Source organism: Oncorhynchus keta, unplaced genomic scaffold (genome assembly GCF_023373465.1).
Source record: "Oncorhynchus keta strain PuntledgeMale-10-30-2019 unplaced genomic scaffold, Oket_V2 Un_contig_1853_pilon_pilon, whole genome shotgun sequence".
NCBI lineage: Eukaryota > Metazoa > Chordata > Actinopteri > Salmoniformes > Salmonidae > Oncorhynchus > Oncorhynchus keta.
Genome location: NW_026280972.1, coordinates 209948 through 232283, shown reverse-complemented (window position 1 = coordinate 232283; position 22336 = coordinate 209948). Strand labels below are relative to the sequence as shown.

The 22336-nt window shown below is 49.7% G+C and overlaps 1 long non-coding RNA gene and 1 pseudogene across 3 annotated transcripts; one reads left to right on the top strand and one right to left on the bottom strand.

Annotated features, from left to right (window-relative positions):
* Nucleotides 1-11597: 11597 nt before the first annotated feature.
* The window catches only part of LOC118380855 (BCL-6 corepressor-like), a 100993-nt pseudogene continuing 90254 nt past the window's right edge, over nt 11598-22336 (bottom strand).
* On the top strand, nt 18507-20874 carry LOC127920176 (uncharacterized). 3 transcript variants are annotated; one of them, XR_008105338.1, is made up of 3 exons: nt 18507-19657; nt 19798-19861; nt 20566-20874. It is a non-coding gene; the product is annotated as an uncharacterized LOC127920176 (long non-coding RNA). The 3 variants fall into 3 exon arrangements; XR_008105337.1 differs by lacking the exon at nt 19798-19861 and adding an exon at nt 19909-20056 and having other exon boundaries at nt 18507-19737; nt 20602-20874; XR_008105339.1 differs by having other exon boundaries at nt 18507-19737.

The following is a 22336-nucleotide window of genomic DNA, read 5'->3' as shown; positions in this document are numbered from 1 at the left end:
CCTGAACATTTAGCTTGTTCTGGGAATGTTTTACTATGGTCCCCTGAACATTTAGCCTGTTCTGGGAATGTTTTACTATGGTCCCCTGAACATTTAGCCTGTTCTGGGAATGTTTTACTATGGTCCCCTGAACATTTAGCCTGTTCTGGGAATGTTTTACTATCGTCCCCTGAACATTTAGCCTATTCTGGGAATGTTTTACTATGGTCCCCTGAACATTTAGCCTATTCTGGGAATGTTTTACTATCGTCCCCTGAACATTTAGCCTATTCTGGGAATGTTTTACTATCGTCCCCTGAACATTTAGCCTGTTCTGGGAATGTTTTACTATCGTCCCCTGAACATTTAGCCTATTCTGGGAATGTTTTACTATGGTCCCCTGAACATTTAGCCTGTTCTGGGAATGTTTTACTATCGTCCCCTGAACATTTAGCCTATTCTGGGAATGTTTTACTATGGTCCCCTGAACATTTAGCCTGTTCTGGGAATGTTTTACTATGGTCCCCTGAACATTTAGCCTGTTCTGGGAATGTTTTACTATGGTCCCCTGAACATTTAGCCTTTTTTCTGGGAATGTTTTACTATGGTCCCCTGAACATTTAACCTATTCTGGGAATGTTTTACTATGGTCCCCTGAACATTTAGCCTGTTCTGGGAATGTTTTACTATGGTCCCCTGAACATTTAACCTATTCTGGGAATGTTTTACTATGGTCCCCTGAACATTTAGCCTGTTCTGGGAATGTTTTACTATGGTCCCCTGAACATTTAGCCTATTCTGGGAATGTTTTAATATGGTCCCCTGAACATTTAACCTATTCTGGGAATGTTTTACTATGGTCCCCTGAACATTTAGCCATTCTGGGAATGTTTTACTATGGTCCCCTGAACATTTAACCTATTCTGGGAATGTTTTACTATGGTCCCCTGAACATTTAGCCTATTCTGGGAATGTTTTACTATGGTCCCCTGAACATTTAGCCTGTTCTGGGAATGTTTTACTATGGTCCCCTGAACATTTAACCTATTCTGGGAATGTTTTACTATGGTCCCCTGAACATTTAGCTTGTTCTGGGAATGTTTAACTATGGTCCCCTGAACATTTAGCCTGTTCTGGGAATGTTTAACTATGGTCCCCTGAACATTTAGCCTGTTCTGGGAATGTTTAACTATGGCCCCCAGGCATTAACCATGCAAACGCATTTATTTTTTTATTGTTGCACGACATCAGTGAGATTCAAACCTATGATCTTCTGTTCTCTAACGATGGAATTAGTTCACTACGCCACCAGGAGGCAGCTAGCATGCCATGTTTTTTACTCATACAAGCTGTTAATTTGAGTCTATTCAAACAGACTCCATTTTAAAGGAAACAAGCACTCATTAAGACCAGGTGTGGCCAAATATTGGCCAACACACCTGAACACAATTAACAAGGTAGAGGATAGAGTTTTGTTGACACTGAGAACCAAAAGTATACATTTTTAAATAACATTCTTTGAACGTTACTTTTTTCGTGTGGTTATATGGAATGTTTTCATAATGTTCTAAGAACACGACGTTAAGTAGAACAATGAGGAAAATCCCACAGAAGAACCTTGTTTCTTAACGTTCTCTGAACTATTCCCAATATCAAACCAGTTGGAGAAAGTTCCTTATATATGCCATTTAGCAGACGCTTTGAACATAACCAAAAAATGTATTACATTTAACCAGGTTTACATTTTTAGGAAACAGTCTGTTAATGTAATGACATACCAACAAAATACATTATTTTGTCAAGTTCTTTAAATGTGCTGAGGATGTTCCAAAGCCAAGCAACTATTCTATAACATTCCCAGAAAGTTATGGGAAGGTTGTATGCAAAATAACCATGGGACAACCACGCTCTCACCAAGCTCTAAGAAACATATGGTTCTCAGAACGTTATGTGCTAGCTGGGACAGGAGGTGGAGGAGGACTGTTTTCCTTCTCAGCATATGACCCCTCTGCTGTCATATGACCTCTGAGAAATGCAGTGTTTAGTAATTTGTAACCACTTTCTCTTCCAAAGAGAGGTCAGAGCTGGAGGGTGTGTGTGTGTGTGTGTGTGTGTGAGTGAGAAGTGGAGGTTGTTCGGTGTACTATACTCGAGTGATGAGTCGCCCAACCTTGCGTGAGAACTAAATAATTGTGTTAGCTCCCAGACCTAGGCTTTAGCTCAGTGGGCTAATACTACAGTGCATTGCAAAACTATTCATCCCCCTTGGCATTTTTCCTATTTTGTTGCATTACAACCTGGAATTTCATGTAATGGACATACACAAAATAGTCCAAATTGGTGAAGTGAAAAAATTACTTATTACTACAAATTGTTACTACAAAATAAAAAACTGAAAAGTGGTATGTGCATATGTATTCACCCTCTTTGTTATGAAGCCCCTAAATAAGATCTGGTGCAACCAATTACCTTCAAAAGTCACACAATTAGCTAAATAAAGTCCACCTGTGTGCAATCTAAGTGTCACATGATCTCAGTATATAAACACCTGTTTTGAAAGGCCCCAGAGTCTGCAACACCACCAATTAAGCGGCACCATGAAGACAAAGGATTTCTCCAAACAGGTCAGGGACAAAGCTGTGGAGAAGTACAGAACAGGGTTGGGTTCTAAAGAAATATCTGAAACTTTGAACATCCCACGGAGCACCATTAAATACATTATTAAAAAATGGATGGAATATGTCACCATAACAAACCTGCCAAGAGAGGGCCGCCCACCAAAACTCAGACCAGGCAAGGAGGGCATTAATCAGAGAGGCAACAAAGAGACCAAAGATAACCCTGAAGGAGCTGCAAAGCTCCACAGCAGAGATTGGAGTATCGGTCCATAGGACCACTTTAAGCCGTACACTCCACAGAGCTGGGCTTTACGGAAGAGTGGCCAGAATAAAGCTATTGCTTAAAGTTAAAATGAATCAAACACGTTTGGTGTTCGCCAAAACGCACGTGGGAGACTCCCCAAACATATGGAATAAGGTACTCTGGTCAGATGAGACTAAAATTGAGCTTTTTGGCCATCAAGAAAAACACTATGAATGGTGCAAACCCAACACCTCTCATCACCCTGAGAATACCATCCCCAAAGCAGGACAATGACCCTAAGCATACTGCTAAAGCAACACTTGAGTGGTATAAGGGGAAGCATTTTAATGTCTTGGAATGGTCTAGTCAAAGCCCAGACCTGAATCCAATTGAGAATCTGTGGTATGACTTAAAGACTGCTCTTCACCAGCAGAACCCATCCAACTTGAAGGAGCTGAAGCAGTATTGCCTTGAAGAATGAGCAACAATCCCAGTGGCTAGATGTGCCAAGCTTATAGACACATACGCCAAGGGACTGCAAAAGGTGGCTCTACAAAGTATTGACTTTGGGGGGTGAATAGTTATGCACGCGCTCAAGTTCATTTTTTTTGTCTTATTTCTTGTTTGTTTCACAATAAATATTTTGCATCTTCAAAGTGGCATGTTGTGTAAATCAAATGATAAACTCCCCAAAAATCTATTTTAATTCCAGGTTGTAGGAAATAGGAAAAATACCAAGGAGGTGAATACTTCTTCAAGCCACTGTACATGTAGGTGTGCAGAGGACCCAGGTGTACATTCATTGGCCTTCCAATAAATCATATCACAATCATGCTGAAGAAAACTTTTTCAGCAAACAAAAGGAACCTTTTCAAATGACCAAACCCATTATTGCTTAGCTTTAGGCAGGAGTTAAAGTGAAGCGACCATCTTTTGCAACTACTTTCAAGTTGCTGTAGCCGATCTTTGTTCCATTCTGCAGCAGTTGAATCAGTCCAAGGCTCTGCTTTTATTCGCTCAAACGAATGTAAATGCAAGCACACACACACACACACACACACACACACACACACACACACACACACACACACACACACACACACACACACACACACACACACACACACACACACACACACACACACACACACACAGTCGGAGCAAGCGAAGAGGAGAGAGCGGGTGTTGGTGCTGTGTATTCAGTGCTGGTACTCGCATTATCACAACTCCCCCTCCGGCCCTCTTTCCATTTCCCCCTCGATCTGCCGCGTTTCTGATTGTTTTTGAGCACAGAGGAAGCCGAGCCAGCGTTATCTTGAAGACAGAAAGAGATGCGCTAACTGTAACTTTACTGCCTGTAAATCGCTGCTGCTGTACAGTCATCCATATCAGTAAGGTTGACCAACGCAGCTCTCAAAAAAAGACCTTTACTGACCTTGTCCTATTCACATAGAACACCCTGATGGTAGACGATCAAGTAGATTAAGATAAGATAGCCTTGGTTAGAACACAGCCTGTGAAGAGAGAGGTAAGGAGAGATGATGGGGGGGCAGTGAAAGAAAGGGGGCAAAGAGGGAGCTAAAGAGATGGAAGAGGGAGCGGGAGAGAAAGACAGAATGAGTTAGAGATCACGAGTGTGTGAGAGAGAACCCTTACTCGCATATCATTACACCTACTGCTACCACCACCACTGCTACTATTACTACTGTTAAATCAAATCAAATCAAATCAAATTTTATTTGTCACATACACATGCTGTTAAATGCCACCACCACTGATAACTACTATTACTAAAACTACTGTCTTATACACAGTCCCACATACAGTGATGGTTGTTATATACATATGAGATGAGTGTGTACAAAGTAAACAAAGTTGACCATGTAAGTCATTTAACTTGCCATGACAATAAAGTCCACTAATTTGAATTGAGTAAATTAAAGATAGGGATGTAGAGGAGGAAGACTGGTCCTGAATGCATTAAGGGGCTCGTGATGACTGACAGAGGTCAGAAGGTCACTGGGATTAGGGTAATGGTCCATTGATAATAACATTATTACAATGTTATAATAGCGAATAAACACAGAGCCTAGTGTGGCCTATTGATGGGGCTGACTGGTGCAGGGTAGGATGAGTCATCACTAAAGCCTTAAGCCTTTCCTTAATTAAAAATACCTGTCAAATTAATTCAAATCAATCCAAATGACTACTGCCACCAACACGTTTAATTAAGGCAGGCTTTTAATCACACACTGCCCCTGTTGAATCTGCATTGGCCTAGTCTTTGGAGGCTTCAACAGAACAGACACAGATCCTAAAGTTTCCTTCGTTCTCTCCTCTAGACCTCTCCCATCCCGTTCTCTCCTCTAGACCTCTCCCATCCCGTTCTCTCCTCTAGACCTCTCCCATCCCGTTCTCTCCTCTAGACCTCTCCCATCCCGTTCTCTCCTCCAGACCTCTCCCATCCCGTTCTCTCCTCTAGACATCTCCCATCCCGTTCTCTCCTCCAGACATCTCCCATCCCGTTCTCTCCTCCAGACATCTCCCATCCCGTCCTCTCCTCTAGACCTCTCCCATCCTGTTCTCTCCTCTAGACCTCTCCCATCCCGTTCTCTCCTCTAGACCTCTCCCATCCCGTCCTCTCCTCTAGACCTCTCCCATCCCGTTCTCTCCTCTAGACCTCTCCCATCCCGTGTTCTCCTGTCCACTCCTCCAGACATCTCCCATCCCGTCCTCTCCTCTAGACCTCTCCCATCCCGTTCTCTCCTCTAGACCTCTCCCATCCCGTTCTCTCCTCTAGACCTCTCCCATCCCGTTCTCTCCTCTAGACCTCTCCCATCCTGTTCTCTCCTCTAGACCTCTCCCATCCTGTTCTCTCCTCTAGACCTCTCCCATCCTGTTCTCTCCTCTAGACCTCTCCCATCCTGTTCTCTCCTCTAGACCTCTCCCATCCCGTTCTCTCCTCTAGACCTCTCCCATCCTGTTCTCTCCTCTAGACCTCTCCCATCCCGTTCTGTCCTCTAGACCTCTCCCATCCCGTTCTCTCCTCTAGACCTCTCCCATCCCGTTCTCTCCTCTAGACCTCTCCCATCCCGTTCTCTCCTCTAGACCTCTCCCATCCCGTTCTCTCCTCCAGACCTCTCCCATCCCGTTCTCTCCTCCAGACATCTCCCATCCCGTCCTCTCCTCTCCTGTCCACTCCTCTAGACCTCTCCCATCCCGTCCTCTCCTCTCCACTCCTCTAGACCTCTCCCATCCCGTCCTCTCCTCTCCACTCCTCTAGACCTCTCCCATCCCGTCCTCTCCTCTCCTGTCCACTCCTCTAGACCTCTCCCATCCAGTCCTCTCCTCTCCTGTCCACTCCTCTAGACCTCTCCCATCCCGTCCTCTCCTCTCCTCTCCTCTAGACCTCTCCCATCCCATCCTCTCCTCTCCTGTCCACTCCTCTAGACCTCTCCCATCCAGTCCTCTCCTCTCCTGTCCACTCCTCTAGACCTCTCCCATCCAGTCCTCTCCTCTCCTGTCCACTCCTCTAGACCTCTCCCATCCAGTCCTCTCCTCTCCTGTCCACTCCTCTAGACCTCTCCCATCCAGTCCTCTCCTCTCCTGTCCACTCCTCTAGACCTCTCCCACCCAGTCCTCTCCTCTCCTGTCCACTCCTCTAGACCTCTCCCATCCAGTCCTCTCCTCTCCTGTCCACTCCTCTAGAACTCTCCCATCCAGTCCTCTCCTCTCCACTTCTCTAGACCTCTCCCATCCAGTCCTCTCCACTCCTATAGACCTCTCCCATCCCATTCGCTCCTCTCCTGTCCACTCCTCTAGACCTCTCCCATCCCGTCCTCTCCTGTCCACTCCTCTAGACCTCTCCCATTACGTTCTCTCCTCTCCTCTAGACCTCTCCCATCCCGTCCTCTCCTCTCCACTCCTCTAGACCTCTCCCATCCCGTCCTCTCCTGTCCACTCCTCTAGACCTCTCCCATCCCGTCCTCTCCTCTCCTGTCCACTCCTTTAGACCTCTCCCATCCCGTCCTCACCTCTCCTGTCCACTCCTCTAGACCTCTCCCATCCCGTCCTCTCCTCTCCTGTCCACTCCTCTAGACCTCTCCCATCCCGTCCTCACCTCTCCACTCCTCTAGACCTCTCCCATCCAGTCCTCTCCTCTCCACTCTAGACCTCTCCAATACCGTCCCCTCCTGTCCACTCCTCTAGACCTCTCTCATCCCGTTCTCTCCTCTCCTCTCCACTCCCCTAGACCTCTCCCATACCGTCCCCTCCTGTCCCCTCCTGTCCACTCCTCTAGACCTCTCTCATCCTGTTCTCTCCTCTCCTCTCCACTCCTCTAGACCTCTCCCATCCCGTCCTCTCCTGTCCACTCCTCTAGACCTCTCCCATCCCGTCCTCTCCTCTCCTGTCCACTCCTCTAGACCTCTCCTATCCTGTCCTCTCCTGTCCACTCCTCTAGACCTCTCCTATCCTGTCCTCTCCTGTCCACTCCTCTAGACCTCTCCCATCCTGTCCTCTCCTGTCCACTCCTCTAGACCTCTCCCATCCCGTCCTCTCCTGTCCACTCCTCTAGACCTCTCCCATCCCGTCCTCTCCTCTCCTGTCCACTCCTTTAGACCTCTCCCATACCGTCCCCTCCTGTCCACTCCTCTAGACCTCTCCTATCCTGTCCTCTCCTGTCCACTCCTCTAGACCTCTCCCATCCCGTCCTCTCCTGTCCACTCCTCTAGACCTCTCCCATCCCGTCCTCTCCTGTCCACTCCTCTAGACCTCTCCCATCCAGTCCTCTCCTCTCCTGTCCACTCCTCTCGACCTCTCCCATCCAGTCCTCTCCTCTTCTGTCCACTCCTCTAGACCTCTCCCATCCCATTCTCTCCTCTCCTGTCCACTCCTCTAGACCTCTCCCATCCCGTCCTCTCCTGTCCACTCCTCTAGACCTCTCCCATCCCATTCTCTCCTCTCCTGTCCACTCCTCTCGACCTCTCCCATCCAGTCCTCTCCTCTTCTGTCCACTCCTCTAGACCTCTCCCATCCCGTCCTCTCATCTCCTGTCCACTCCTTTAGACCTCTCCCATCCCGTCCTCTCCTGTCCACTCCTCTAGACCTCTCCCATCCCGTCCTCTCCTCTCCTGTCCACTCCTCTAGACCTCTCCCATCCCGTCCTCTCCTCTCCTGTCCACTCCTCTCGACCTCTCCCATCCCGTCCTCTCCTCTCCTGTCCACTCCTCTCGACCTCTCCCATCCAGTCCTCTCCTCTCCTGTCCACTCCTCTCGACCTCTCCCATCCAGTCCTCTCCTCTCCTGTCCACTCCTCTAGACCTCTCCCATCCCGTCCTCTCCTCTCCTGTCCACTCCTCTCGACCTCTCCCATCCAGTCCTCTCCTCTCCTGTCCACTCCTCTCGACCTCTCCCATCCAGTCCTCTCCTCTTCTGTCCACTCCTCTAGACCTCTCCCATCCCGTCCTCTCCTCTCCTGTCCTCTCCTGCCCACTCCTCTAGACCTCTCCCATCCAGTCCTCTCTACCGTCCCCTCCTGTCCACTCCTCTAGACCTCTCCCATCCCGTCCTCTCCTGTCCACTCCTCTAGACCTCTCCCATCCCGTCCTCTCCTGTCCACTCCTCTAGACCTCTCCCATCCCGTCCTCTCCTCTCCTGTCCACTCCTTTAGACCTCTCCCATCCCGTCCTCTCCTGTCCACTCCTCTAGACCTCTCCCATCCCGTCCTCTCCTCTCCTGTCCACTCCTTTAGACCTCTCCCATCCCGTCCTCTCCTGTCCACTCCTCTAGACCTCTCCCATCCCGTCCTCTCCTGTCCACTCCTCTAGACCTCTCCCATCCCGTCCTCTCCTGTCCACTCCTCTAGACCTCTCCCATCCCATCCTCTCCTCTCCTGTCCACTCCTTCAGACCTCTCCCATACCGTCCCCTCCTGTCCACTCCTCTAGACCTCTCCCATCCCGTCCTCTCCTGTCCACTCCTCTAGACCTCTCCCATCCCGTCCTCTCCTGTCCACTCCTCTAGACCTCTCCCATCCCGTCCTCTCCTCTCCTGTCCACTCCTTTAGACCTCTCCCATACCGTCCCCTCCTGTCCACTCCTCTAGACCTCTCCCATCCCGTCCTCTCCTCTCCTGTCCACTCCTTTAGACCTCTCCCATCCCGTCCTCTCCTGTCCACTCCTCTAGACCTCTCCCATCCCGTCCTCTCCTGTCCACTCCTCTAGACATCTCCCATCCCGTCCTCTCCTCTCCTCTAGACCTCTCCCATCCAGTCCTCTCCTCTCCTGTCCACTCCTCTAGACCTCTCCCATCCAGTCCTCTCCTCTCCTGTCCACTCCTCTAGACCTCTCCTCTCCTGCCCACTCCTCTAGACCTCTCCCATCCCGTCCTCTCCTCTCCACTCCAACAGACCTCTCCCATCCAGTCCTCTCCTCTCCTGCCCACTCCTCTAGACCTCTCCCATCCTGTCCTCTCCCATCCTGTCCTCTCCTGCCCACTCCTCTAGACCTCTCCCATCCAGTCCTCTCCCGTTCTCATATCTGTTAGGGGGAGCAGATGGTAGCTGTTAGCTACCAGAGAGAGCAGCGATGTGTGTGTGTGTGTGTGTGTGTGTGTGTGTGTGTGTGTGTGTGTGTGTGTGTGTATGTGTACGTAGCCATACGTAAAGCCTTCTGTCTCACACCCTAGCCTACCCTCTATGTTCGACAATGTGTGTGAAAGGGTGTGAATATCAATTGGTAAGTCATAAAGATTCTAGACTTCCAGAGGTCAATTTGTGGATTGGATATCATTCTATAGGTTAAGCCATGTATGGTATTAATGTCAGTTTAGTATCTGGCAGCTAAATCATGGAGATGCACACTAGGGGTGTGAGACAAGACACCCCCCCACACACACACAATTCACAATACACCTCAGAATCCCTCTCTTTCTGCTTCTCTCTCTCTTATAATATGCAGCCAAGGGCCCCTAGAGACGGCACTCTCCGATTTCCTTTGTAGAGCAGAATAATGCGATCCCTTCAGTGAGGCTCCCTCCCCCGCTTTAGTCTGAGATTGATTGCAAACACCTTAGCCCCGCTTCGTACTCCCTCTGTCTCAGAAGGCCTGGTGTTTCGGCACCGCATTGCGTAGCGTCCTGAAAGGCCTCCGCTGAATTGATTAGTTTCGAGGTTATTTAATCCACTTGAAAGTTTTTTCCCCCTCTTCCTGCCCAAACTAGAATCTGTGCGTCTCCGCTACAAGCACTTTACTCACACAGCCCGACCTCCCCCTTGGCAGACACATGCACATAAATACTGTATACACGCCTAGGTTCGAGAATGTGTGCGCGCGCACGTCTTTATGACAGCAGTAAAAAAATGTATGTAGAGAGCGTGCAGGTCCCCCTCCCTCCGCCTCTCAACAGATGCGCCCGGGTACTGCCGCCAAGCCTTCCTTTATCTCTCTCCCCCTCTCCACACGCCCCTCCGCGCTCCAGAGCCTCCAATGTCACAGCGAATAGATAAACGGGGGATTAACCCACGTGGTAGCACCAATCTGAGGACGGGAAGGAAATAATTACTCCACTAATGTAATTTATAGTTTTTTAATTAAGTAGCCTACACACGTTTCACCCCAAAAAAAAAGACAAGGAGAGGGAAAATCTAGCCAAACCTCGCTAATTGGTGTGGCAGAAGAGAAAACGTTACCGGTTTGCTTAATTGATCAGGTTAACCTACACACAAACAACGGTTGGATTATTTCTAATATTGATGGCTGATTTTGGATATAGGCGCTAGCCTACATTTCAAATAGTTGACTTTATCGGACCATGAATAGCACACGAATAAAGGGGCTATACATAGGAAAGTCATTATTTTTGGAAATCAAATCAAATATGACGGGGGAAACGTGTGTTGCCTCGGGGATACTTTCATATCCTTATACTTAGGACATAAAACACCCGAGGTAAATCAACAAGACCGACAAGAGGTTCATTTTGATGAGCTAGAAAAGGACAACAGATTAAACAACATGCATCTGGCGCAAACAGGCGGATAGTCGAGCGCTGCTATGCAGGGGTAGATTGTGTCAATTTGTCTGGATATTACACGAACACAAACCAGCAGATTTAACAAGCAGCACACCACACAGATAATTCATATTTCGCTATTTCAAGGCAAACAACAACCACGGAATAATAAAATAGGTCCTATTTGCCCCCCACAATCTGACGGACTTTTATACTTAACTACGGAGAACTGTGTGTGTGAAGGGAAGGGCGTAGTGGAAATGGAAGCGTTTGGGATCCTGGGACAAGGGTCAGCCTACTTTTGACTCGAACCAAACTATTCCTGCTGGCAACAAATCACATCCTCTTCCTCTTTCTAAAACAAGATCAACAAGGATGGAAAGTATAGTGCCCTGAGAGCGGAGCGGAACGCGAGGGCCAGCGTGGCAAGTTAAAACCAGGATTCAATACGCACACAAACCACCAGACTGCAAGAGAAAAAACGGTGAAAGCTGTGTGGGAGCACTGTATTTCTAGACTAGATTATACAAAATTGAGAGGTAGGTTATTCATAGTGGCAAATGTGAATAGTTAAATATTTTTCAGACCAAATTAAATAGGTGACAAACGGTGTTTTTCCATAGTCCTGGTTGGAAAAGTCCCGGACAACCAGAATTTCTGGAAAAACTGGGAATTTTGGGAAAATTTCAGAATTTCACAAACCTAAAAATGGCAATGATCTAGATTAATAAAATACGATAAAGGTTCACTTTTATTGCGATTTATTTAAATGAACCTTTTTGTAAAATATAAATACAAATAAGTGTATTTAATTACAAAGTTTAAACACTTACATTGCCAAAACAAACAAATCAAACACCCCAGTCAGAAAAACAGTTACTGAAATGGTCATCTTATTTACAAGTTCAAGCATGAATCTCACTCTTCAATTGAAATGTCTTGTAGTATTTTACATTTATATTTGACAAAAAAAACATCAAATATCTTAATTCCTCATTGTCATAAATAAGAGACAAATAAAGCTAGGTTTTTAGACAATGTTGAAAATAAAAATCCCCAAATCTTTGGGATGAGCCATGAGTGCTAAAATGTTTTTGTCACAGTTCACCTCTATATATATATATATATCTATCAAAGTCCAAATCAAGTGCACTGCGACGATCCAAAGTAAAACAATAACCTTTACCTCAGAGGTCCACATTCGACTCACATTGCTCCTGACCTGTTCACTAGTCTAGTCAACCCAAACAGTGTCAAAACCCACAACCTGACCACAACATGACAACCAAAGCAGCAGATATACAGTATGGATATACATACATACATATATATATATAGAACAAATAAAATCGTCTGTTAATGTACACATAATATATTTATTTAAAAAATGCATTTTGTGTGGCGCTGGGGTCTGTTTCGTCTTTGAAGGGATACTGTCCAGTATTCAACGTCCAGTCCTCACAGGGCCTGGGAACGTACACATGGAGCATGTGTGTGTGTTGGCTACGTGCCAATACTCTCTCCTTCCTCCCAAAGTGTTCACTTCCCTTCACCGATTTGAAAGGAAAGGACTGGTATAAGAAACATGGTGGAAAACTACCACTAGCCAAATAACTGCACCAGATTTGTGGGAACTAGTGAAGGAGTGTCCACTTCAGGAGAAAGTAGATCTTATTGAGAGTCACCCTCTGTGTGTGTATCTCAGGGTCACGTGTGGGCTTTAGCTTTGACCCGGGCCCCTTTGGGCTCCCATCGGCTGTCCAAACACTCTAGCGAGGAGCCCAGCAGCGCAGCCAGCTCTGAGCTGGTCTCAACCAGGTCCAGCAGCTCCTTGCTGTCGGGGAGGAAGGCGGCGAGCTCGTCGGGGCACGAGAAGAGCTGCGACAGTGACGCCTGCTTGTAGAACTCTGCCTCGGCGATGGTTGCTACCTCCAGATGGGCGAAGGCTGCCCTGAACGCCCTGGAGGACATTCTGAGTCTCTTCAGGACGTCTGATAGGAGCAGCCAGTTTCTGGGACTGAGATGGTTAAAGAGAGAGAAGGAGAGGGAGAGAGGGAACGGGTTAGCACGGCTCTACACTTGTGATGTGACACCAGTGGCTCCAGCTTTTCAACACGAGCTGTAATTATGGGCTGTAGCACCGTGGTTGGGGTTTTCAACATCTGTCACACACATACAAACACAAAGGCTTTTCTGGGGCGCTCTGTGAATTCAGTTGGTGTGTGAATAATCCTTATGTGAGAATGGATGTGTGTAACCCCCGTCCCCCTCACACACACACACACACACACACACACACACACACACACACACACACACACACACACACACACACACACACACACACACACACACACACACACACACACACACACACACACACACACACACACACACACACACACACGGGTAGGTGACGAACAACAGGCGCTGTTCAATCGATAGCACTTGAAATGGTTAGCTGTGTAGCGCTGCGGCTGGGGAGCAGCTGAATGGGGAGAGGAGTGTCCATGCAAGCGCTGCCGAGCCTCCGTGTGTGTGTGTGTGAGAGAGAGAGAGAGAGCGCAGGCCGGCCTCACAGCCCAGGAGATCCATTAATACTGCATCAGCCAGAAGAGCAGAGCGAGCCGAGAGAGACAAGAGGAGAGAGAGAACGAGAGCAGAGAGAGAGAGACAAGAGGAGAGAGAGAACGAGAGCAGAGAGAGAGAGACAAGAGGAGAGAGAACGAGAGCAGAGAGAGAGAGACAGGAGGAGAGAGAGAACGAGAGCAGAGAGAGAGACAAGAGGAGAGAGAGAACGAGAGCAGAGAGAGAGACAAGAGGAGAGAGAGAACGAGAGCAGAGAGAGAGAGAGACAAGAGGAGAGAGAGAACGAGAGCAGAGAGAGAGAGAGACAAGAGGAGAGAGAGAACGAGAGCAGAGAGAGAGAGACAAGAGGAGAGAGAGAACGAGAGCAGAGAGAGAGAGAGACAAGAGGAGAGAGAGAACAAGAGCAGAGAGAGAGAGACAAGAGGAGAAAGAGAACGAGAGCAGAGAGAGAGAGACAAGAGGAGAGAGAGAACGAGAGCAGAGAGAGAGAGACAAGAGGAGAGAGAGAATGAGAGCAGAGAGAGAGAGACAAGAGGAGAGAGAGAACGAGAGCAGAGAGAGAGACAAGAGGAGAGAGAGAACGAGAGCAGAGAGATAGAGACAAGAGGAGAGAGAGAACGAGAGCAGAGAGAGAGAGACAAGAGGAGAGAGAGAACGAGAGCAGAGAGAGAGAAACAAGAGGAGAGAGAGAACGAGAGCAGAGAGAGAGATAAGAGGAGAGAGAGAACGAGAGCAGAGAGAGAGACAAGAGGAGAGAGCGAACGAGAGCAGAGAGAGAGAGACAAGAGGAGAGAGAGAATGAGAGCAGAGAGAGAGAGACAAGAGTAGAGAGAACGAGAGCAGAGAGAGAGAGAGAGACAAGAGGAGAGAGAGAACGAGAGCAGAGAGAGAGAGACAAGAGGAGAGAGAGAACGAGAGCAGAGAGAGAGAGACAAGAGGAGAGAGAGAACGAGAGCAGAGAGAGAGAGACAAGAGAGAGAGAACGAGAGCAGAGAGAGAGAGAGACAAGAGGAGAGAGAGAACGAGAGCAGAGAGAGAGAGAGAGACAAGAGGAGAGAGAAAACGAGAGCAGAGAGAGAGAGACAAGAGGAGAGAGAGAACGAGAGCAGAGAGAGAGAACGAGAGCAGAGAGAGAGACAAGAGGAGAGAGAGAACGAGAGCAGAGAGAGAGACAAGAGGAGAGAGAGAACGAGAGCAGAGAGAGAGAGACAAGAGGAGAGAGAGAACGAGAGCAGAGAGAGAGAGACAAGAGGAGAGAGAGAACGAGAGCAGAGAGAGAGAGACAAGAGGAGAGAGAGAACGAGAGCAGAGAGAGAGAAACAAGTGGAGAGAGAGAACAAGAGCAGAGAGAGAGAGACAAGAGGAGAGAGAGAGAGACAAGAGGAGAGAGAGAACGAGAGCAGAGAGAGAGAGACAAGAGGAGAGAGAGAACGAGAGCAGAGAGAGAGAGACAAGAGGAGAGAGAGAACGAGAGCAGAGAGAGAGAGACAAGAGGAGAGAGAGAACGAGAGCAGAGAGAGAGAGAGACAAGAGGAGAGAGAGAATGAGAGCAGAGCGAGAGAGACAAGAGGAGAGAGAGAACGAGAGCAGAGCAAGAGAGACAAGAGGAGAGAGAGAACGAGAGCAGAGCGAGAGAGAAAGAAAGAGTGGGGGAGGGGAGCTCCGCTGAGAGATGGAGAGAGAGAGAGACAAGAGGAGAGAGAGAACGAGAGCAGAGAGAGAGAGACAAGAGGAGAGAGAGAACGAGAGCAGAGAGAGAGAGACAAGAGGAGAAAGAGAACGAGAGCAGAGAGAGAGAGACAAGAGGAGAGAGAGAACGAGAGCAGAGAGAGAGAGACAAGAGGAGAGAGAGAACGAGAGCAGAGAGAGAGAGACAAGAGGAGAGAGAGAATGAGAGCAGAGAGAGAGACAAGAGGAGAGAGAGAACGAGAGCAGAGAGAGAGAGACAAGAGGAGAGAGAGAACGAGAGCAGAGAGAGAGAGACAAGAGGAGAGAGAGAACGAGAGCAGAGAGAGAGACAAGAGGAGAGAGAGAACGAGAGCAGAGAGATAGAGACAAGAGGAGAGAGAGAACGAGAGCAGAGAGAGAGAGACAAGAGGAGAGAGAGAACGAGAGCAGAGAGAGAGAAACAAGAGGAGAGAGAGAACGAGAGCAGAGAGAGAGATAAGAGGAGAGAGAGAACGAGAGCAGAGAGAGAGACAAGAGGAGAGAGCGAACGAGAGCAGAGAGAGAGAGACAAGAGGAGAGAGAGAATGAGAGCAGAGAGAGAGAGACAAGAGTAGAGAGAACGAGAGCAGAGAGAGAGAGAGAGACAAGAGGAGAGAGAGAACGAGAGCAGAGAGAGAGAGACAAGAGGAGAGAGAGAACGAGAGCAGAGAGAGAGAGATAAGAGGAGAGAGAGAACGAGAGCAGAGAGAGAGAGAGACAAGAGGAGAGAGAGAACGAGAGCAGAGAGAGAGAGAGACAAGAGGAGAGAGAAAACGAGAGCAGAGAGAGAGAGACAAGAGGAGAGAGAGAACGAGAGCAGAGAGAGAGAACGAGAGCAGAGAGAGAGAACGAGAGCAGAGAGAGAGAACGAGAGCAGAGAGCAGAGGAGAGAGACAAGAGGAGAGAGAGAGAGACAAGAGGAGAGAGAGAACGAGAGCAGAGAGAGAGAGACAAGAGGAGAGAGAGAACGAGAGCAGAGAGAGAGAGACAAGAGGAGAGAGAGAACGAGAGCAGAGAGAGAGAGACAAGAGGAGAGAGAGAACGAGAGCAGAGAGAGAGACAAGAGGAGAGAGAGAATGAGAGCAGAGCGAGAGAGACAAGAGGAGAGAGAGAACGAGAGCAGAGCAAGAGAGACGAGGAGAGAGAGAACGAGAGCAGAGCGAGAGAGAAAGAAAGAGTGGGGGAGGGGAGCTCCGCTGAGAGATGGAGAGAGAGAGAGACAAGAGGAGAGAGAGAACGAGAGCAGAGCAAGAGAGACGAGGAGAGAGAGAACGAGAGCAGAGCGAGAGAGAAAGAAAGAGTGGGGGAGGGGAGCTCCACTGAGAGATGGAGAGAGAGAGAGGGAGAGCGGTGCTCAGACTGAAGATTACACAGAACAGTGCGCTGCAGCCAAGAGGGAGAGAATGAGAGGGAGGGGAGGAAGAGAGGGTGAGTGACGAGGCCGGGAGGAAAACGGTGTGGGAGGCAATTAGCGCTGTCTGCATTCACACACGTCTCCGGCTAACGGCAGCCTGCCGTGCTGCGTAGCGTCAATCTCCATCTTCTCTATATTTCTCTCTACCATCCTATCAAATCTCCTCTCTACCATTCTATCAAATCTCCTCGCTCTCTCTACCATCCTATCAAATATTCTCTCTCTCTCTACCATCCTCTCAAATCTCCTCTCTACCATCCTATCAAATCTCTCCTCTCTCTCTTTCTCTACCATCCTATCAAATCTCATCTCTCTCTCTACCATCCTATCAAATCTCATCTCTTTCTCTACCATCCTATCAAATCTCTCCTCTCTCTCTTTCTCTACCATCCTATCAAATCTCATCTCTCTCTCTACCATCCTATCAAATCTCATCTCTTTCTTTACCACCCTATCAAATCTCTCCTCTCTCTCTACCATCCTATCAAATCTCATCTCTTTCTCTACCATCCTATCAAATCTCATCTCTTTCTCTACCATCCTATCAAATCTCTCCTCTCTCTCTACCATCCTATCAAATCTCATCTCTCTCTCTACCATCCTATCAAATCTCATCTCTCTCTCTACCATCCTATCAAATCTCATCTCTCTCTCTACCATCCTATCAAATCTCCTCTCTCTCTATACCATCCTATCAAATCTCCTCTCTCTCTATACCATCCTATCAAATCTCCTCTCTCTCTCTACCATCCTATCAAATCTCCTCTCTCTCTCTCTACCATCCTATCAATCCTCCAATTGTTCTCTCTAAAATCCTCTATCCAACCTCCTCTCTGTCTCTTTACCCACCCTCTCTGTTCCTCTCCAACCCCCTAATGTTTCTCCTCCCTCATATCAGAGCAACCCACAGTATTAAAGAGCTCTGCTTCTACTAGTTTACCTTCTTCCCTCCACATAAATCATTTCCTCCTGTGGCGAGCCCCCTGGTTAATGACACCCCCCTCCTCCTCCCTCCGCCAGGTCGGTGTGACTAATGACCCTCCCCCCTCCCTCCCCCCAGGTCGGCGTGACTAATGACCCTCCCCCTCCCTCCCCCAGGTCGGTGTGACTAATGACTTTATCGATACCCTGATCATAATGATCCCTCCTCTCGTCTGCTTAATAACACACTGGAACGGGGAGAGGAGGGACGGATGGATGGAGGGAACCCAACATGCAGTGAAGTGTAGGGTTACTGGTGAGAACAACAACACTGCTATAATGTGGCTGGGTAACCGTGACAATACTGTAATGTAAATGGTGGTCACAGGTGGACAGACTAAAGCTCATTATTTTGCTTACTGCAGGACAGAAACCGATTCAAAACTATAGTCAGAACTGGAAGGAAAAATGTTTATTTCTGGGGCCTATAATGACACACAGACACTTACCCCTGTGAGAGGGAGAGCTGAATGTTGTAGCAGGGCAGGAGGGGTCGGTCAGAGAACTCAAACTCAAAGCCCTGCCTCGTGTCCTCCTCCTCCTCCTCTCCTGGGCCTGGGGGGTTAGCCAGGATGTCATGGGCTGCTGGGTCCTCACCTGACTCTGCACACACACACACACGCACACGCACACACACACACAGTTACAACACTATTCTGCATCAGTGGTGATGACAGGTGAGTACTACACAGGTCAGGTGACAGAACTCAAACAGGTGGGCACATACAAACATTCCAAATGAAACGCACATGACTGTCTACACCTGCATCACCCCCCACAACACACACAGCCAGGGTTGAGCTGGAGATAAATGCCTGTGGCAGATAAGGTCAGCCTCGTCAAACAGGCACAGTCAGAGCATTGTACTGCTGGCTGGCTGCCGCCCCCCCCCCCTCCCTCCAATGACAGCATGAAGCAGCCAGGTGTTGCCCTGGGGCGCCCAGCTCCACTCAGCCCACCGAACCAACCGCAGGGTGTGTGTGTATCAGTGTGTTGAATAATGCAGGTGTGGAGAGATCCTAGCAGCCGTCCACCCCCACTTCATCCACTTCTGCCTTCACAGGACTAGGGGTGGTATTAGCATGTAATATCTAGCTGTTTTCTTGCAGGAAGAGGGGATGAAATATTAGCGTTGTCCATTAGGCAACATTTGAAACAACCTTGAAGAATTTCCACAAAGTTGTCACCGGTGAATTATGACCTTCAACTTCCATTTGTAATATGATGCAGGAATGTAATACAGTTCTCTGTCCTCTCCAGCTGGAAGTCCAACCTCTCCCTGCTGTTCTAACACGGGGGGGGAAGGGGGGCGGCTGTGGTCTGAGGGACAATTCAGAGAAAGGGAGGGGATGAGGGGAGGAAAGGAGGGAGTGAGCAGAGGAGGAGGGAGAGGGGGATTAATTGGTAGTTTGTCGTGGGTCTCTAATAGACCCTCATGCCTCACATTCCTGTGATTCCAGGACTGGAGAGGATAGAGGGAGTGGAGAGAGGAGGATAGAGAGAGTGGAGAGAGGAGGATAGCGGGAGTGGAGAGAGGAGGATAGAGGGAGTGGAGAGAGGAGGATAGAGGGAGTGGAGAGAGGAGGATAGAGGGAGTGGAGAGAGGAGGATAGCGGGAGTGGAGAGAGGAGGATAGCGGGAGTGGAGAGAGGAGGATAGAGGGAGTGGAGAGAGGAGGATAGCGGGAGTGGAGAGAGGAGGATAGCGGGAGTGGAGAGAGGAGGATAGAGGGAGTGGAGAGAGGAGGATAGAGGGAGTGGAGAGAGGAGGATAGAGGGAGTGGAGAGAGGAGGATAGAGGGAGTGGAGAGAGGAGGATAGAGGGAGTGGAGAGAGGAGGATAGAGGGAGTGGAGAGAGGAGGATAGAGGGAGTGGGAGAGGAGGGAGCTCAAACCTCCATAGCATCACTAGTTAAAACCGGAGACCTTTCTGCATGGCATTGAAATCCACAGATCTCAGTTGGTTGGAGCGCGGTGGGTGTTTGCAATGCAAAGGTTGCAAGTTGGATTTCAACATGGGCCATCAATATTGATTGTAAGCAATACATGGGAGAAACTTGTGGTTTGGAGGCAGGAGAGTAGGGAGGCAGGAGGGGAGGTAGGCAGGAGAGTAGGTAGGCAGGAGAGTAGGGAGGCAGGAGAGTAGGGAGGCAGGAGAGTAGGGAGGCAGGAGGGGATGTAGGCAGGAGGGGAGGTAGGCAGGAGTGTAGGGAGGCAGGAAGGGAGGCAGGAGGGGAGGGAGGCAGGAGAGTAGGTAGGCAGGAGAGTAGGGAGGCAGGAGAGTAGGGAGGCAGGAGGGGATGTAGGCAGGAGGGGAGGTAGGCAGGAGTGTAGGGAGGCAGGAGGGGAGGGAGGTAGGAGGAAGGTAGGCAGGAGGGGAGGTAGGCAGGAGAGTAGGGAGGCAGGAGAGTAGGGAGGCAGGAGAGTAGGGAGGCAGGAGAGTAGGGAGGCAGGAGAGTAGGGAGGCAGGAGAGTAGGGAGGCAGGAGAGTAGGGAGGCAGGAGAGTAGGGAGGTAGGAGAGTAGGGAGGCAGGAGGGAGTGAGGTCGACAGGAGAGTAGGGAGGCAGGAGAGTAGGGAGGCAGGAGAGTAGGGAGGCAGGAGAGGAGGTAGGCAGGAGAGTAGGGAGGCAGGAGAGTAGGGGGCAGGAGAGGAGGTAGGCAGGAGAGTAGGGAGGCAGGAGAGTAGGGGGGCAGGAGGGAGTGAGCTATAGACAGGGGAGTAGGGAGGCAGGAGAGTAGGGAGGCAGGAGAGGAGGTAGGCAGGAGAGTAGGGAGGCAGGAGAGGAGGTAGGCAGGAGAGTAGGGGGGCAGGAGGGAGTGAGCTATAGACAGGAGAGTAGGGAGGCAGGAGAGTAGGGAGGCAGGAGAGGAGGTAGGCAGGAGAGTAGGGAGGCAGGAGAGGAGGGGGGCAGGAGGGAGTGAGGTAGACAGGAGAGGAGGGAGGCAGGAGAGTAGGGGGCAGGAGGGAGTGAGGTCGACAGGAGAGTAGGGAGGCAGGAGAGTAGGGAGGCAGGAGAGGAGGTAGGCAGGAGAGTAGGGAGGCAGGAGAGTAGGGAGGCAGGAGGGGAGGTAGGCAGGAGAGTAGGGAGGCAGGAGAGTAGGGAGGCAGGAGAGTAGTGAGGCAGGAGAGGAGGTAGGCAGGAGAGTAGGGAGGCAGGAGAGTAGGGGGGCAGGAGGGAGTGAGGTCGACAGGAGAGTAGGGAGGCAGGAGAGTAGGGGGGCAGGAGGGAGTGAGGTAGACAGGAGAGTAGGGAGGCAGGAGAGTAGGGGGGCAGGAGGGAGTGAGGTAGACAGGAGAGTAGGGAGGCAGGAGAGTAGGGGGCAGGAGGGAGTGAGGTAGACAGGAGAGTAGGGAGGCAGGAGAGTGGGGGGGCAGGAGGGAGTGAGGTAGACAGGAGAGTAGGGAGGCAGGAGAGTAGGGGGGCAGGAGGGAGTGAGGTCGACAGGAGAGTAGGGAGGAAGGAGAGTAGGGGGTAGGAGGGAGTGAGGTCGACAGGAGAGTAGGGAGGCAGGAGAGTAGGGGGGCAGGAGGGAGTGAGGTAGACAGGAGAGTAGGGAGGCAGGAGAGTAGGGGGGCAGGAGGGAGTGAGGTAGACAGGAGAGTAGGGAGGCAGGAGAGTAGGGAGGCAGGAGGGAGGTAGGCACAAAAGCGTAGCTCGCTCCGTAGCTGGGAGGGAAAATCTATCGGATACAAGAGAAACCACTGTTCTCTTTTTCTGATGTTGTCCTTCTGAATCAATGCTGGTCTCCTCCGAGAAGACTCCCACAGAGATTTACCTGAGGGTCTTTCTCTGTCTTCTTCCTGCTGCTCCTTTCTCTCCCTCTCTTCTCCTGTGTGTGTGTGTGTGTTTGTGTGTTTATGTGTGTGTACTCACCACACACGGCGCTGCCGTAAAACTCCCAGTAGATGCCTTCGTCAGTGTCTTCACGCCCCTTCAGGTCAGAAAAATACTCTAGAGAGACAGAGACACGGTACAGCTATAAACAGGGACAGAGAGAGAGAGACACGGTACAGCTATAAACAGGGACAGAGAGAGAGAGAGACACGGTACAGCTATAAACAGGGACAGAGAGAGAGAGACACGGTACAGCTATAAACAGAGACAGAGAGAGAGAGAGACACGGTACAGCTATAAACAGAGACAGAGAGAGAGAGACACGGTACAGCTATAAACAGAGACAGAGAGAGAGAGAGACACGGTACAGCTATAAACAGAGACAGAGAGAGAGAGACACGGTACAGCTATAAACAGGGACAGAGAGAGAGAGACACGGTACAGCTATAAACAGAGACAGAGAGAGAGAGACACGGTACAGCTATAAACAGGGACAGAGCAGAGAGAGACACGGTACAGCTATAAACAGGGACAGAGAGAGAGAGAGACACGGTACAGCTATAAACAGGGACAGAGAGAGAGAGACACGGTACAGCTATAAACAGGGACAGAGCAGAGAGAGACACGGTACAGCTATAAATAGGGACAGAGAGAGAGAGAGAGAGACGGTACAGCTATAAACAGGGACAGAGAGAGAGAGAGACACGGTACAGCTATAAACAGGGACAGAGAGAGAGAGACACGGTACAGCTATAAACAGGGACAGAGCAGAGAGAGACACGGTACAGCTATAAACAGGGACAGAGAGAGAGAGAGAGAGACGGTACAGCTATAAACAGGGACAGAGAGAGAGAGACACGGTACAGCTATAAACAGGGACAGAGCAGAGAGAGACACGGTACAGCTATAAACAGGGACAGAGAGAGAGAGAGACACGGTACAGCTATAAACAGGGA